Source organism: Lipophrys pholis, assembly GCF_963383615.2.
Source record: "Lipophrys pholis genome assembly, chromosome: 4".
NCBI classification, from domain to species: domain Eukaryota; kingdom Metazoa; phylum Chordata; class Actinopteri; order Blenniiformes; family Blenniidae; genus Lipophrys; species Lipophrys pholis.
The window spans coordinates 17,029,690-17,042,754 of record NC_137637.1 but is presented as its reverse complement, the minus strand read 5'-3'; positions in this window follow the sequence as shown (position 1 = coordinate 17,042,754).

Here is a 13,065-nt window from a genome sequence, read left to right as displayed (position 1 = left end):
CAGACAGATCACACGAGAATCAGTGGGGTAGATATACTCTGGGAACGCTGAGTTCTTCAGTAAAGAGAAGACCAGCATGCCTTGCCCCTGTTTTAAAAAGTCATCTTGCCAGGAGAAGCCCACAAAACAGAGGATTTTCAATACAAGATATTGCATATTTGACAGCATTTACTTATCTTCTGAGATGTTGACAGATCATCGTCATTTGTACTTACATGATCCCATTCCTACACCAAACAGATCCTGATACTTATTGTTCCTGTTCGGAACAAATGACTGAATTAATCATCATCCTTTTATAATGACAGAAGGGATATACAATTACTGAAATGCTGCTTGGTTAAACTTTAGTCTAAAGAAATGTGGTGGTGATGAGCCATCCTACCAGCAGAGGGCAGTGACAGCCAGTCCTTTAGCTTTGTCGTATCTGAACTTCCACAGAGGGAGAAGGGTTCCCTTCTGACCTCGAAAGTCATCAGCGGCATCTTCAAAGTATTTAAAATCTGTAACAGAATAAAAAGACTGAAATCTGAAGAGGAAAGAACTTCATGATAATTTGTTTACATGAATATTAAAAGGAAGTTCTATTGATTTATATGAAACACATCGTGTGACGGCCCAGAGCTGAGGCTCAGAAGTGTGGGTATGTGAGGTGTCTGTTAACCTCCGTCTCCTCGGGAGCTCATTGCCAATCAATAGATCAGAAGTAGATCAGAGGCACCTTGGCTTGTTGCTCCAGCAGAGGATAAAAGGCTGGAGGCACTTTCCTGTGTGGGACTTCACACTGCAGCTGGGCCGGGTTTCCATTTTTGTTATGTACAACTGAACCAAGTATTTGTTTCATGTTTCTGGATCTCTTCCTGCTTGGCATCATAAAGTTCCCACTACAAAGAACAGTTATCAACCATCCCATATGAAAACCTTATCTCTTTTTAAATGTATCTATTTATTTCCGAACATCTAAAAAAATATAGAATAAAAAAGAAACAAACAGCTGTTCGAAATGTTAGAAAAGGGGGCAGGAAGAAGTTTAACTTTTTTAATCCTACCCCCTTTACATCTTTATTGTTAGAATTCTTAAATTTTCTGCTTTCATCCTGTTAGATCCTACGAATAACAGAAACAGTGATGACTTATACAGATTATAGCCCACCCGCCACTCTCTACATACAGACCAGTGTGAACAAAACTGACATAAACCTTATACAACATATATAAGTAAAGAAATCCAGCACCTGACTTGCAGTAGCTGAGAAATTGCTGCGCAGAGGAGGTTCAGTCTGACTGCATCTTTCCTGCAGGGAAATAAATCAACATGACTGACATTTTCTATGAATTTAATGACTTTTTTTTTTTCTTTTTGCACTTTTCAACATCATAATCATGAGTACATGTTAGAAGTGTCAAATATTTTGCAGAACAGCCACAGTGTGTCTTGCTACCCTCAGTGGATTGTTGAGAGTCTGGGAGGCTCTTTCACTGAAGTTGAACTGGTTAGTGGCTCTCAGCTCCTTCCTGTCAGCTTTGGAGGCAACACTGTCTGGTCGGTCTTCCTCTCCAGCTTCCTCCGCCTCCCCTCCATCCTCAACAGGTGTTACCTATGGACAAACAACAACGAAAGGTGTATGTCTCACGTTCAATGTCTTTTTTTAACTCCTGTAAATTTTTTGTCATATATTATTGACAAAAGAGACTTCCAAACATTAACCAAAATGTGAGTTAAGGAAAAAAAAAAACCCCAACCCATTATTACCGGTGTTTCAGTTTTTTCTCCGTCAGATCCTGTTTCAGTGTCAGCTGTTGCAGTCTCTGGGCCCATCAGAAAAAAAGTAAAACACACAATGATCACTGGACAAAGCAAAAATATTAAAACATGCCTTTTTTCAATTCAATCCATTCAAACTGAACGTTTTTCAAATGTTTAGTTAAAAGGGACATCTTGTGGCACTAAGCATGTACTACACCTTCAAGAAAAAACAACACGGGACTCGGTACAGAGAAATAAATGTGTTTGAAGATAAAATACAGGATCATTTGAACTGTATGAATCCATTTGGACTTGTAAACAAGCTAGAAGCAACAAAAGAAAGACACAGCATTTGTAGACTAACAATGTGGTTTACATATTCAAAACAGTGGTTAGAAACTTATTGTATCCCCGTCGCTTCTCCATCCATTATAAATGCTCACCTGTTCCCACTTAACACAGAATATAAAAAGAATATAAACAAAGTATACATATTACATACACTCTATATAATCCCCACCAATAAACATAGAACACACAAATATAAAGTATATGTATTTCCTATAGTCTGGCTCCCTTTGTCAATGTGTGTGTGTATTTTGTGACGGTGATGATTTACCCTCTAGGAGACCCTCCTTGGCTCTTAGTCTACGAGCCTCATCAGAGTCGTGATGCAGGAGGCTGCTCTCTAACACAAAGTGCACAGCCATCCTTCCTGAGTAATATAAATAACAGAAAAATTAAGTTGAGCAAAGGACATATAATTTGTTTGTGTTTCAATACTTTTGTAAAATAATATAAAACAAACTATAGTTCACCCCAGTGTTTTCTTACTTTTACATAACACAAAAGATCTCGGCTCTAGAAGTCCGACATTTTTCAAAGTAATTTTTCCAATTTTACAAATTACGATTGCTTTTTGTTTTCTGCAGCATCATAAGGTGATGTATGCTGTCATATATGTGGGAAAAACCCGTGTGCCATCCGGTTGCTTCTTCACCCGCCCACCGTACTTGTCACTGCCAGTGTATGTGGTTGTAACAATAGACACATTTGTCTGTGTGGCCCAGCGGGAAGCTGGTGAGGGATCATGTACCTGTTGCTTCCAGTTGGCTGATGTGTGTTCGTAGAGGAGGGTAAAATAACTGTGAACTAACATGAGATACTCAGTGCTAACAGGAAATACTAGAAGTAGGTTGACATCTTGTTTGGTTCCATATGTGTTGGCATCATACATGAAGCATGTAAATTAATGCTAAACAAAATATGGAACAGTTGAGGTGAAGGCAGCTTGTTGCAGATGTACATGTTTTTTGCAATAGATATGACATCACAGACAAATGTTAAACCATTTTGTTATTTATTGTTGAACAACCACACTATCACCATCATCATCATCATCATCATCATTATCAATGCTATTAAAACTCTCTTAAGAAATATCAATGTGCAGTCAATCAACTATGAACAAGATAGTCACCATTTATGTGATACTTTCATAATATTCCTATATATTAGTCTTTATTAACCTGCTACAGTCATCATTGGCCAAACCAACTTTCCAGCCTTATTTGAATAACCCACCGTGCCTCCCACCTCTTGTCAGCACAGACCGCTTGACTGAATAATGATGGTAATCATCTGCCCATTATGAGAGACAGGGTTTTCAAGTATGATCTATAACGCCCTGGAGCTACAGAACATATTGTTTTCATTGAAAGATGTGATCAAACACCGGTCACAAACTTTTTTACCACACAATCTGAATGGTTAAAAGCTCAACTTGAATGTTTTGTCACCTATAAAACTGGCAGATGCCAGAAGTCTCTGGATTAACAGAAAACAAGTAAATGAATCATAAACTGTATGAACATTTTGCATCTTTTGAGAATAATGGACTTAATGGAAAAATCCTAGTATCTGTTAATAGGTTTACAACAGTGTCAGTCCTTTGTAGGAATATACTGGAGGTGAGGTTCCACACCAACCTGCATGTTATTTATCAAACAGGCAGAGCTGCATTGAAGCACACGAGTATAGTGTGTTGATGAAATTTAGAAATAATGTGGAGTGATAAAAATATAAATGTACTTTGCAAAGATCTCGTCTATAGCCGCTTGGTTGTTTATGTCCCTCAAAATTGGATCTTTAATGATGGAAGTTGTTCACTTAGTGTGAACATTGTTAAAACAATGTTTTTGCCAAATCAGGGAACAGCTGGTACCTTCACCAAACTGCTGGACGAAGGGTCCTGTTGACCGAAGTTTAACTAAGACTCAAATATTCAAAGATTGGAGTGGAGCCGAGCTCAAAAGATCACAAAAACTAGTTCAGACACACCAAAGTGCCACAACTGTGCAGAAACCACCCATGTCAGCCGCCATGAGGCGTCTGCTGGAGCGGTTAAATGGCCTCAGCTGGTGGGCGGAGCTGAGCCAATCAGCCGGCATTCTCCAATCCATGTGCTCCATGTGGAGAGGAGGAAGTCATTGAGGGTACCTCCTGTCGAACACACACACACACACACACACACACACACACACACACACACACACACACACACACACACACACACACACACACACACACACACACACACACACACACACACACACACACACACACAAACAAGCCATACAGCCTATGGGCTGGTACACCAGAGGTACTTCTGAATTGTCCCTCCTAACTCCTTAACTATCTACTTTTCCTTCACCCCGGAAGTGTTTTGTGTGGCGGCCATGATAAGGACTGTCTGAATTCTCAATAAGCTAAGGAAAGGAGGCTTGTTGCTTCCTTTAGAGCAGGGGTGTCAAACTCAGATCCTCGTGGGCCGCAGCCCTGCACGTTTTCAATGTCTCCCTCCCCTGAATGTCCTGATGTTTCCTCATCACATTCAGCACAAAGCCAGATAACGAGCTGCTCGTTGCAATCAGCTGTGTTGAAGCTGGGAGACATGCAAAACGTGCAGGGCTGTGGCCCTCGAGGCCTGGAGTTCGACACATGTGCTTTAGAGCCTCCTTTAGCTGAAGAAACCACTAATGCTTTTTTCGCAAAGAAGGCGAGCTGCCCCACAATTCCTTGTGGCGACAACATTTAAAGGGACCCACTCATCCGAGCGTTCAGGGAAACTCACGATGTCGGAAAACGGGAGCAGATCATGTGAGTTACCAAAGGAATAATCTGCCTTGAACAACTTTAAATCATATAAAACCCAAATGCGCTTTTTGCAGTCCACTTTCGTAAACTTGTAGTTCTTTCCCCACCATGGTGGACGTCACTAACTTGCGCCGCCGTCGCATTATTATGACATCACTAAGTGAAAGTGCTGTATGACTGCCGCACTGACGTGATCGCCTTTCACTAACTACTTTAGGAAGCCCTCTACCTCATTTCCTTAACCCAGGGATGTCATCCACAGGGTTAAGGTAAAGTCGATGGATAAGGAGTTAGGAGGGACAATTCGGACGTACCCCTGGACTTAAAGGCATGGGATATATTTGTTTGTAGTTCATGGTCAGCTGGACATAATAGAAATTTACGATTGAAAGCTGTAGACACACTCTAAATGCAATAAAATCTAATATTAATAAGTTTGATCTAATGTCGATCTAAAGATCAATATTTTCTGATTGTCCCCTGGAATCTAACATAATGACTATTATCATCTGTGTCTAATGCCAGAAAACAAGCAGGTACTCACAGCAAAGGATGAGGAATTTTTATTTTTTTGGTTCTTAGACAGACAATGTCAAGACAATTTCCAACAAATGAATTTGAGGTGCTGGTCTGTGCTCAGTTCTGTGGTTGCAGCTTAGTTGAACCCTACATCATGATGGCAGCGATATTATGTTGCAGACAGATTTGTTTACGGAGTACAGCTGTCATCTCCTTGGCTGTATCCGTTTCAAAACAAAGTATTAACATTTTTGCAAACTTCAGAGGAGGAGTTGGCAAGATATTTGTAATTTGAAAGTTGAATCATCTTTTTGTTTTTCAGCTGTCACCGTGTCCCTCTTACGTATGAGTACAAAAATAAGTACATTATACAGAGGACATATACACGTTTACTCCTCCTGTTATCGATGCTCTTCTTATTGATACTGAGTTGGGTTTTCTTCAAGACACACAACATCTTTTTTAATTTTTTTTACTGGATCAGATTCTCGGGTCACTGGCAAAAATTAGGAATCCGTAGACAAGTAATCTTAAATGTTGTGTGTTCTATTTTAAATCAAAACAAATTGACTTTCTGTTCTTGAAACAAAAACTGATACATTTCTTGAGCCAAATGTTCTTAATGTCACAGTGAAACCAGGACAGGACAACAAATCCACTGAATACATAAATCTTCAGCCTAAACTTCATCTTTATCACCAACCTTCTTTAATCATCTGCAGTTTCTATTCATAACAAAATGTTTTCTCATTATGTAAGTGCTCATTTTGAAACCCGCCTTTCCATGCACCCATTTAGTGTCTGAATGTGAGCCAGCCTTGTATTTGTTCAGCATATTAAGCATGTGATGATATGCATGGACTCAGATCTTGACCTTGAGTGTCCCGGGACCCGGGTTTGAATCTCTGCCGCGGCAGGAACAGGCAGTAAAAACTATGCAAGTCTACAGCGCATATGACAAAGACTCACTGTGGTGAAAAAAAAGGAAATAGACACTTCTTCATGCTTTGGTTTACCAAAGTTTGTAAAAAAAAAAAAAAAAAAGATTTTTGAGTTGAGTGGGCGGTGGGTGATACAAAGTTGACCTCGTCAGACTGTCGAGTTTGGGATACATCTGAGGATGCACCGGGACACGATTTTAGTTATGTTCTGAAGAAACTCAAAGATCCCCTCTGAGGGCTGGAACATCCACCTGAAAAATACGAAAGAAACGTTTCTGCCGTGATAACGTGAAACTGAGACATCATAGAGCTGTGCCAATCCATTTTTTATTGGCCAATGAATTAAAATTGTACAATCTCATGCAGTTATGCATTAACAAGACGGGAATATTCTGGCTTTGGCTGTGGCAACAGTACTGCGTTTAGCCTGGTGGATGAGTTTTAATACATTCATTTCAAAGATATAGCATAGAAACATTAAGCAATACATGAAGAAACTGAAAATTTATATGGGTCATTTTTGACCCATGTTGCGCATTAAAAGGGTAGTCCTACAAAAAATCTTTATTAAAAAAGTAAGATTGAAAAAGACAAAAGAAGAGTGCATTATGATAAGGAAAATGAGGAATACCCGGAGGGCTGAATATTGAAACAATTTAATGTGATGATATGATACAAAAAATCTCAGTTGGGTCAACTTGGACTAATGTTGTGCATCAAAGAGTTAATGTGACCGCCATGACCTCCTTTTGCCACGTGGTCTTTTTTCCCATGCATGTACTAAATAAAGTTCACAGAACCATCAACCCATTTTAGTGTGATTATTGATTTATTTCCCAGATTTGAAGAACATTGTCTGTGTTGATACAGCAGGACCTGATACAGTAACCTGGCAGCCTTTAGAATTCACCTGATTCAGTTGATCTGTGATGCAGGAATATGTGAGATCATTTCCATGTTTATTATACAGGCTGATTCACTGGAAAAGTGAGAGGAGAGATGCACTGCAGGTGAGCAATGAGACTCAGAGAGATGAACGACGGTTAAAGATTAACCCTTTGTGGACCACATGCAGACAACATCTTACCTGGAACTCAGTGTTCTGGCTCCCATCCAGGGAGGAGGTCAGAGCTTATTAATATCCCATCTACAGGGAGAATTTTCTTTTGAGTCTGTTTGTCTGTTTGTCTCTTCCTGTTTTATTTTGTCTCACCTGTTTTGTCCTCACCACCATTCACTTGTCCTTCCTGCCTCCTCTCCCTCTGTGGGTGTGATTTGAGTGGATGTGTTTCCCTCATGTGTCTGGGCCCGATCATCTTGTACCTCGAGTGTCGACGTGACGGCCCACGGTCTCTTTGTGTTTCATTTGTTGATCGTCTCATTTTCTGCCTGTTTTGTGACCTTCCTTCCGAATCTCCTCTCAAAAACCACTGCTTGGATAAAGTAGAGCTTTTCTAATCTGAAATAAACTCTTTTACTTTTACTCCTCCGGTGTGAGTCAGCTTCTGGGTCCTGTGTTAATCCGTGACAGATTGTTTTCAGCATTCCCCTCTGTATTAATGATTTCGTCCTTCAGTAAGCGCCACCCAGTCATCCAATACTAGGCTCCATTCCATATTTCCTCTGGGTCACCACCACTTTTTACTTTCTTTCTCCGTCTCAGAGAGCAGTAGAGTCTCTGTCTCTCATTGTTTCAGTAAAACAGAGTAATGCTCACAAAGGTTGGATATTGATCGGTCTCATTTGTATTCATCCCCCTTTTGTGGCCGCTGTCCAGACGAACGTATTGGGTTTGATGGAGTAGTACTCTAATTGTTTTGAAGGAGTATTTTTCCTTTTTTGAAAAGGTGAACTTCATGTTGCATGTTCAGAACAACTCCCCCTCTAGTCTGCAATATATTGTTTGTAACTGTTTGATTGTTTGTGAGAAACAGGGACTCACATGTTCCAGGTCTTTCTGATTCTGAGAAAGCTGGTCTCACTGTTTGTTAGTATCCTGTGATTCAGTCCAGAGTCGAGTGGCCCATCACACACAACATGAGCAGATGTCAGCTTGAGGGCCATTTTGAAGAGAACACAAATTTCAACTAAGCCTCTCTAGTTCTTATGTAACACCCTCAGCAAGGCGCTGTGCCTCGCAGTTCACTGGTATTTCTGAGTGACAATCACACACACACACACACACACACACACACACACACACACACACACACACACACACAGGCTCAACTCCCCCTTTCTTAGCAATAGACTGATTTATTTTTATTTTTATAGACCACCCTATGAAATAGGTGAGTATATTTAGAAACCTCCAAAAACAACTCAGTCGTTCTTTGAGTGCTGAACATTTATTTCTCGCTGTGCCTTTGGCCGTGTCCTTTTACATTCTCTCAGATTTGTCAGGTAATTTCTTTACACATACACACACACACACACACACACACACACACACACACACACACACACACACACACACACACACACACACACACACACACACACACACACACACACACACACACACACACACACACGGAAAAAAGGACGAGCATTATTATTGCTCGCGCTCAGTGCTGGAGCACCGAGGCCTACGCTTGTTGCTACATTTGACTTTTCCTTCTGCAGTCAAGAGGTCAACAAGTACTCGTGCTCCCTCGTCTGCTGGTTTCCTGCCTCGCTCGGCGCCAGCACCGGCAGCCTCTCTGGGCTGGAAGGGACCCTGCAGGCTCGGCAGAGGATCAGACAGAGGAGGAGAAGGAGGACGGCTACCAGTGCATTGCAGCCAATCGCCACCAACGCAGCTGTGGACAGTCCTGTTGTGCTCTCCTCAGAGCCCATAATGTCCAGGGTCACTCTCTTGGATGTTGGAGTTTCAGTTGGTTCCATTATTTTCATAGTTTGCTATTAAAGATGGAGACTGCACGTGGTGAACCCTTTGGATCATGTTTCTCATGTCTCCACTGATGAGTTACGGTATTTTCTCATGCCCAAGGTAAATCAGGTAATATCAGGAGAAATCCGAAGTGTTCCTTAAAACAAGTCACATTTTGCTGAATATATCAGACAACAGCCGGAAAGTCATCTCAGCAGAGACGAACATTTACTCCTCGCGGCACAGTTTTCCTGGATCGTACTTTTGGGATGACACACCAACATTTCACCATATGGACGAGTCTCGGAGAACTGGCTTGCAGGGGTGATTTAAAAACCGTCTGTCCAATTCCAAAACTGCTATCAACTCCAGTGAATACCTCCCATTGTCTGGAAGAGAGGAAAAAAATTGAAATTAGAAATAATTGATCACAAGCGGAGTATAAAATGGGGCACAGGAGCAAGCTGTGTCTCAGCTATTTAACATGTCAATCTTCTCAGCTTAGTTAATAATCATCTTTTACCTGCCGTTCAATGTTTTCCACTTTCTTTATTCTATTTATTACTGAATTAACACTATTTATTCTTCTTTTACCAATGAACTGTGTTTGGACGTTTGCCCACAAGGGGCATGATCGTGTGTATGTATGTATGTATGTATGTATGTATGTATGTATGTATGTATGTATGTATGTATGTATGTATGTATGTTACCTACATTTCGCAAAAACTAATAACCCGGTTTAGGGATGATTTGTCATCACCCAAGGACTAAGCCATTAGATTTTGGGATGGAACAGATCCTGGAGAGGTAAGATCTTTACTCCATTGTAGACACACTGAAGCGTCGCAGTGCGCCGTCATCAGGGCCGAAGCTGCCGTTAGCCGTCTGTTAGCACATTGCTAAGTCCGTTTCCAGCCCTACTTTCAGCCAATCACATGCCAACTCACTCTAACGGTGTAAGTCGCACAAAAGAATGGGAACCAACATCCTTAATGTCTACCTAAACATTGCAACAACATGAAGCAATTTAGTCGCAAAGCCAAAACAAATCACTGCTTTATCAACATCATTATCCAGATTTAATGTATCATGTATCTTTTCCTGTGAGGTTCCATATGTTTCAATTAGGAGGCAAATTTAAATGTCTCAATCAGGAAAAATAAATGATTACATTAAGGAGTTACAACACAAATCATCTTAAATCACTTATCCCTTGTGTCATTCCAGTATAAATTTCCAAAGTAAATAAGAAACACCTATTGAGGCATGATCGCTGATCAAAGAGACCTTTGATCGATGTTAGGTTATCATGTTAAAACCAGTCTGGTTACATGCCTTATACAATGTCTTCCTGCAGTAAAATGTGGTTATAAAAGTAGAAGATGGGACTAACATGCCATTATTGAAGTAAATATTCATATTACATGCCTCCTATTTTTGTTTTAACTCGAAGGAACCACATTAAGATATTTTGCAGATTACAAACTAAACACAAAGGTTGAGTGAATTTGTGAGCTGTTTGCCATTCCAAGATCACACAAAATGTTGTTACCCATTTTAAAAAAGTTAGTTTGCACTCTTAAGGATTCTTTAATATCTAAATCCAGTGGGGGGCTTGAATTGAGTCTCCACCTACAAGCTGTTTTACTGAAGAGGGTGTGTAAGGGTGTAAGACCAGGTTAAAGTCCCCCCATGATGACTGGATGGTTCCCTGTGATTTCGCTTAGTTTTCCTGAAAAAGGCAGAGTCGTCAGTATTCGCAGCATATATGTTGCCAAGTATTATAGTTCGGCGTTGGATTACAGACAACAGCAGAAAATATTCAACATTGTTGTTGTCTTCTTCAAGAGATTTAAATTATAGTTGTTTATCTATTCAAGTCATAACGCCCCTATTTCTATTACTCCCACATGAGCTGAAAACATGGCCCACGAAGCCCCAGCGCAGTTTTAACAGACCCACTTGTATTACGGTAGAATTCTTTCTAAAATTGTCTATGGAGAGCACCTGGTTATGGGGAGAGAGCGGATGAAGCTGATGGCTTTTGTCAGGTCGTCAAACTTGTGTTGGGCCTCAGCTGTCTTAATGACAAGCACAGCAGGACAGAAAGAACATTTGACACATTGTTTGAGCAGCGGCTGGTTAAACCTGGAATCCCATCTCAATGACCGGTCTGGAGTAATCCGTAGTAGACCTGGAATGGCCACCACATAATGATTTTCCATTATGGAATTTCCACTCCAGGTGCGTTTCCATTTCATTTTCGCTCTCCCTGCTTTGCGTGCCACTGTGACAATCCACTCTCTGTCCTGGAACCTGAGGAACCTGGCGAGGATGGCCCACAGAGGGAGGCCTCCATCACGTCGGCGCCTGCCGATGGTACTGTGAGCAACCCCATCCGGATATTCCAGGTGGAGGACCTGTGGGATTTTGCATAAAAGGGAGAGGGCGTCCTAACTTTTATATCTTTTGGGGAAACTGTCAAATCATAAATTGTTACACGGGCTCCTGTTCCCTAGGTCATCAATTCTGTGGCAAAGTTGTTTAACTTCGGTCTCGGTGGCCGAGACCCTCAAGAATAGCCCAGTCTAGCTTCTACATCCTTATAAATATTAGTTTTCTTTCAAGAGCTGTGGTTGCTCGCTGAATGATGTTAAGTTTCTCTTCTTGTTTCTCCGAAGTTTCTTTGAAAAGTGTGAACATTTTCGCCAGGAAGGCGTTGTCCACATCGGGGTTGCTGGGAAAACATCAAGGTTAACGTGGTCTTCTTGTTTAGCATTAGTACTGTAGGTTAGCCCTGACTTTACTGTCATGTTTGAGTTTTTCTTATATGGATACTGAGTGTTTTTGCTTGGTTAGGCATCTTTGTTGGTTCCCTTTGTTATGTGGATAAGACAAGTGTTGATTCATGTCTTATTTTTCACTTTATCATGAAATGTGCTGCATCCACAGCCAGAGTTTTCTCTCGAGCTGCCATACTCTGCAATCAATCTGTGTTCAATCTGCTTAGTCTTTTTTCCCCCTGTTGGTCTACGCTCCACATGAAACTCAGCAGAACTGTTCAGGAGCTTTGTGAGCTTAAAAGCATCAAGCACACACCTGCCTGTAAGTCACAGATCTATCACAAACAGATTCACCATTATCTCTGATGAGTGCCTGGGTGAATTTCATACCTCCGCAGCTCTAATGGAAAGCTGGCTGCCCATGGACTGTGACAGGTGGATCTGATAAAGGCTGCAGCCTTCAATCCCCAGGATGAGAGCTGCTTCTACACCTGATTTATTTGACTTTTGAGAAGGAAGCAATCACAAGCAGACATCTCCCCTGTGTATCACGCTTAAACGTACTGCCTAATTATGTTCCACTTTAAAATGCACTGACTCTCTCCAGTTTGGGAGAAAAATCATGATTCTAGTCACAATGACAACTTTAAAAGCCTTCAGTTTGTATGCTGTATTGCCGTCACATGCAAAGTTTCACATTCATACTAGTTGCACACTTACCTGAAAGACTCAGCCAATAGTCTATTCTTTAATGTCCAGTTCTTTTCATGAACATCCCACAGTATGTGTCAGTGATGCTCCATCTCTGTCTTTCTCTTCACAAGCATCACAGATCCCTCTTCAGCTGTCTGCAGAGCTCTGTCTTCTTTTTTTCTCTCATCCCTCCCGTCTTCCTTCCCCTCTCTATCTGCTCCTCTGCACTGCACACATGACCAGAGATGAGCCAGGACTGCACACTGCCTGCAAGAGCTCCAATAACAGAGAGAGAGAGAGGTAGTGAGAGAGAGGTAGAGAGAGAGAGAGAGAGAGACGGAGGGAGAGCTG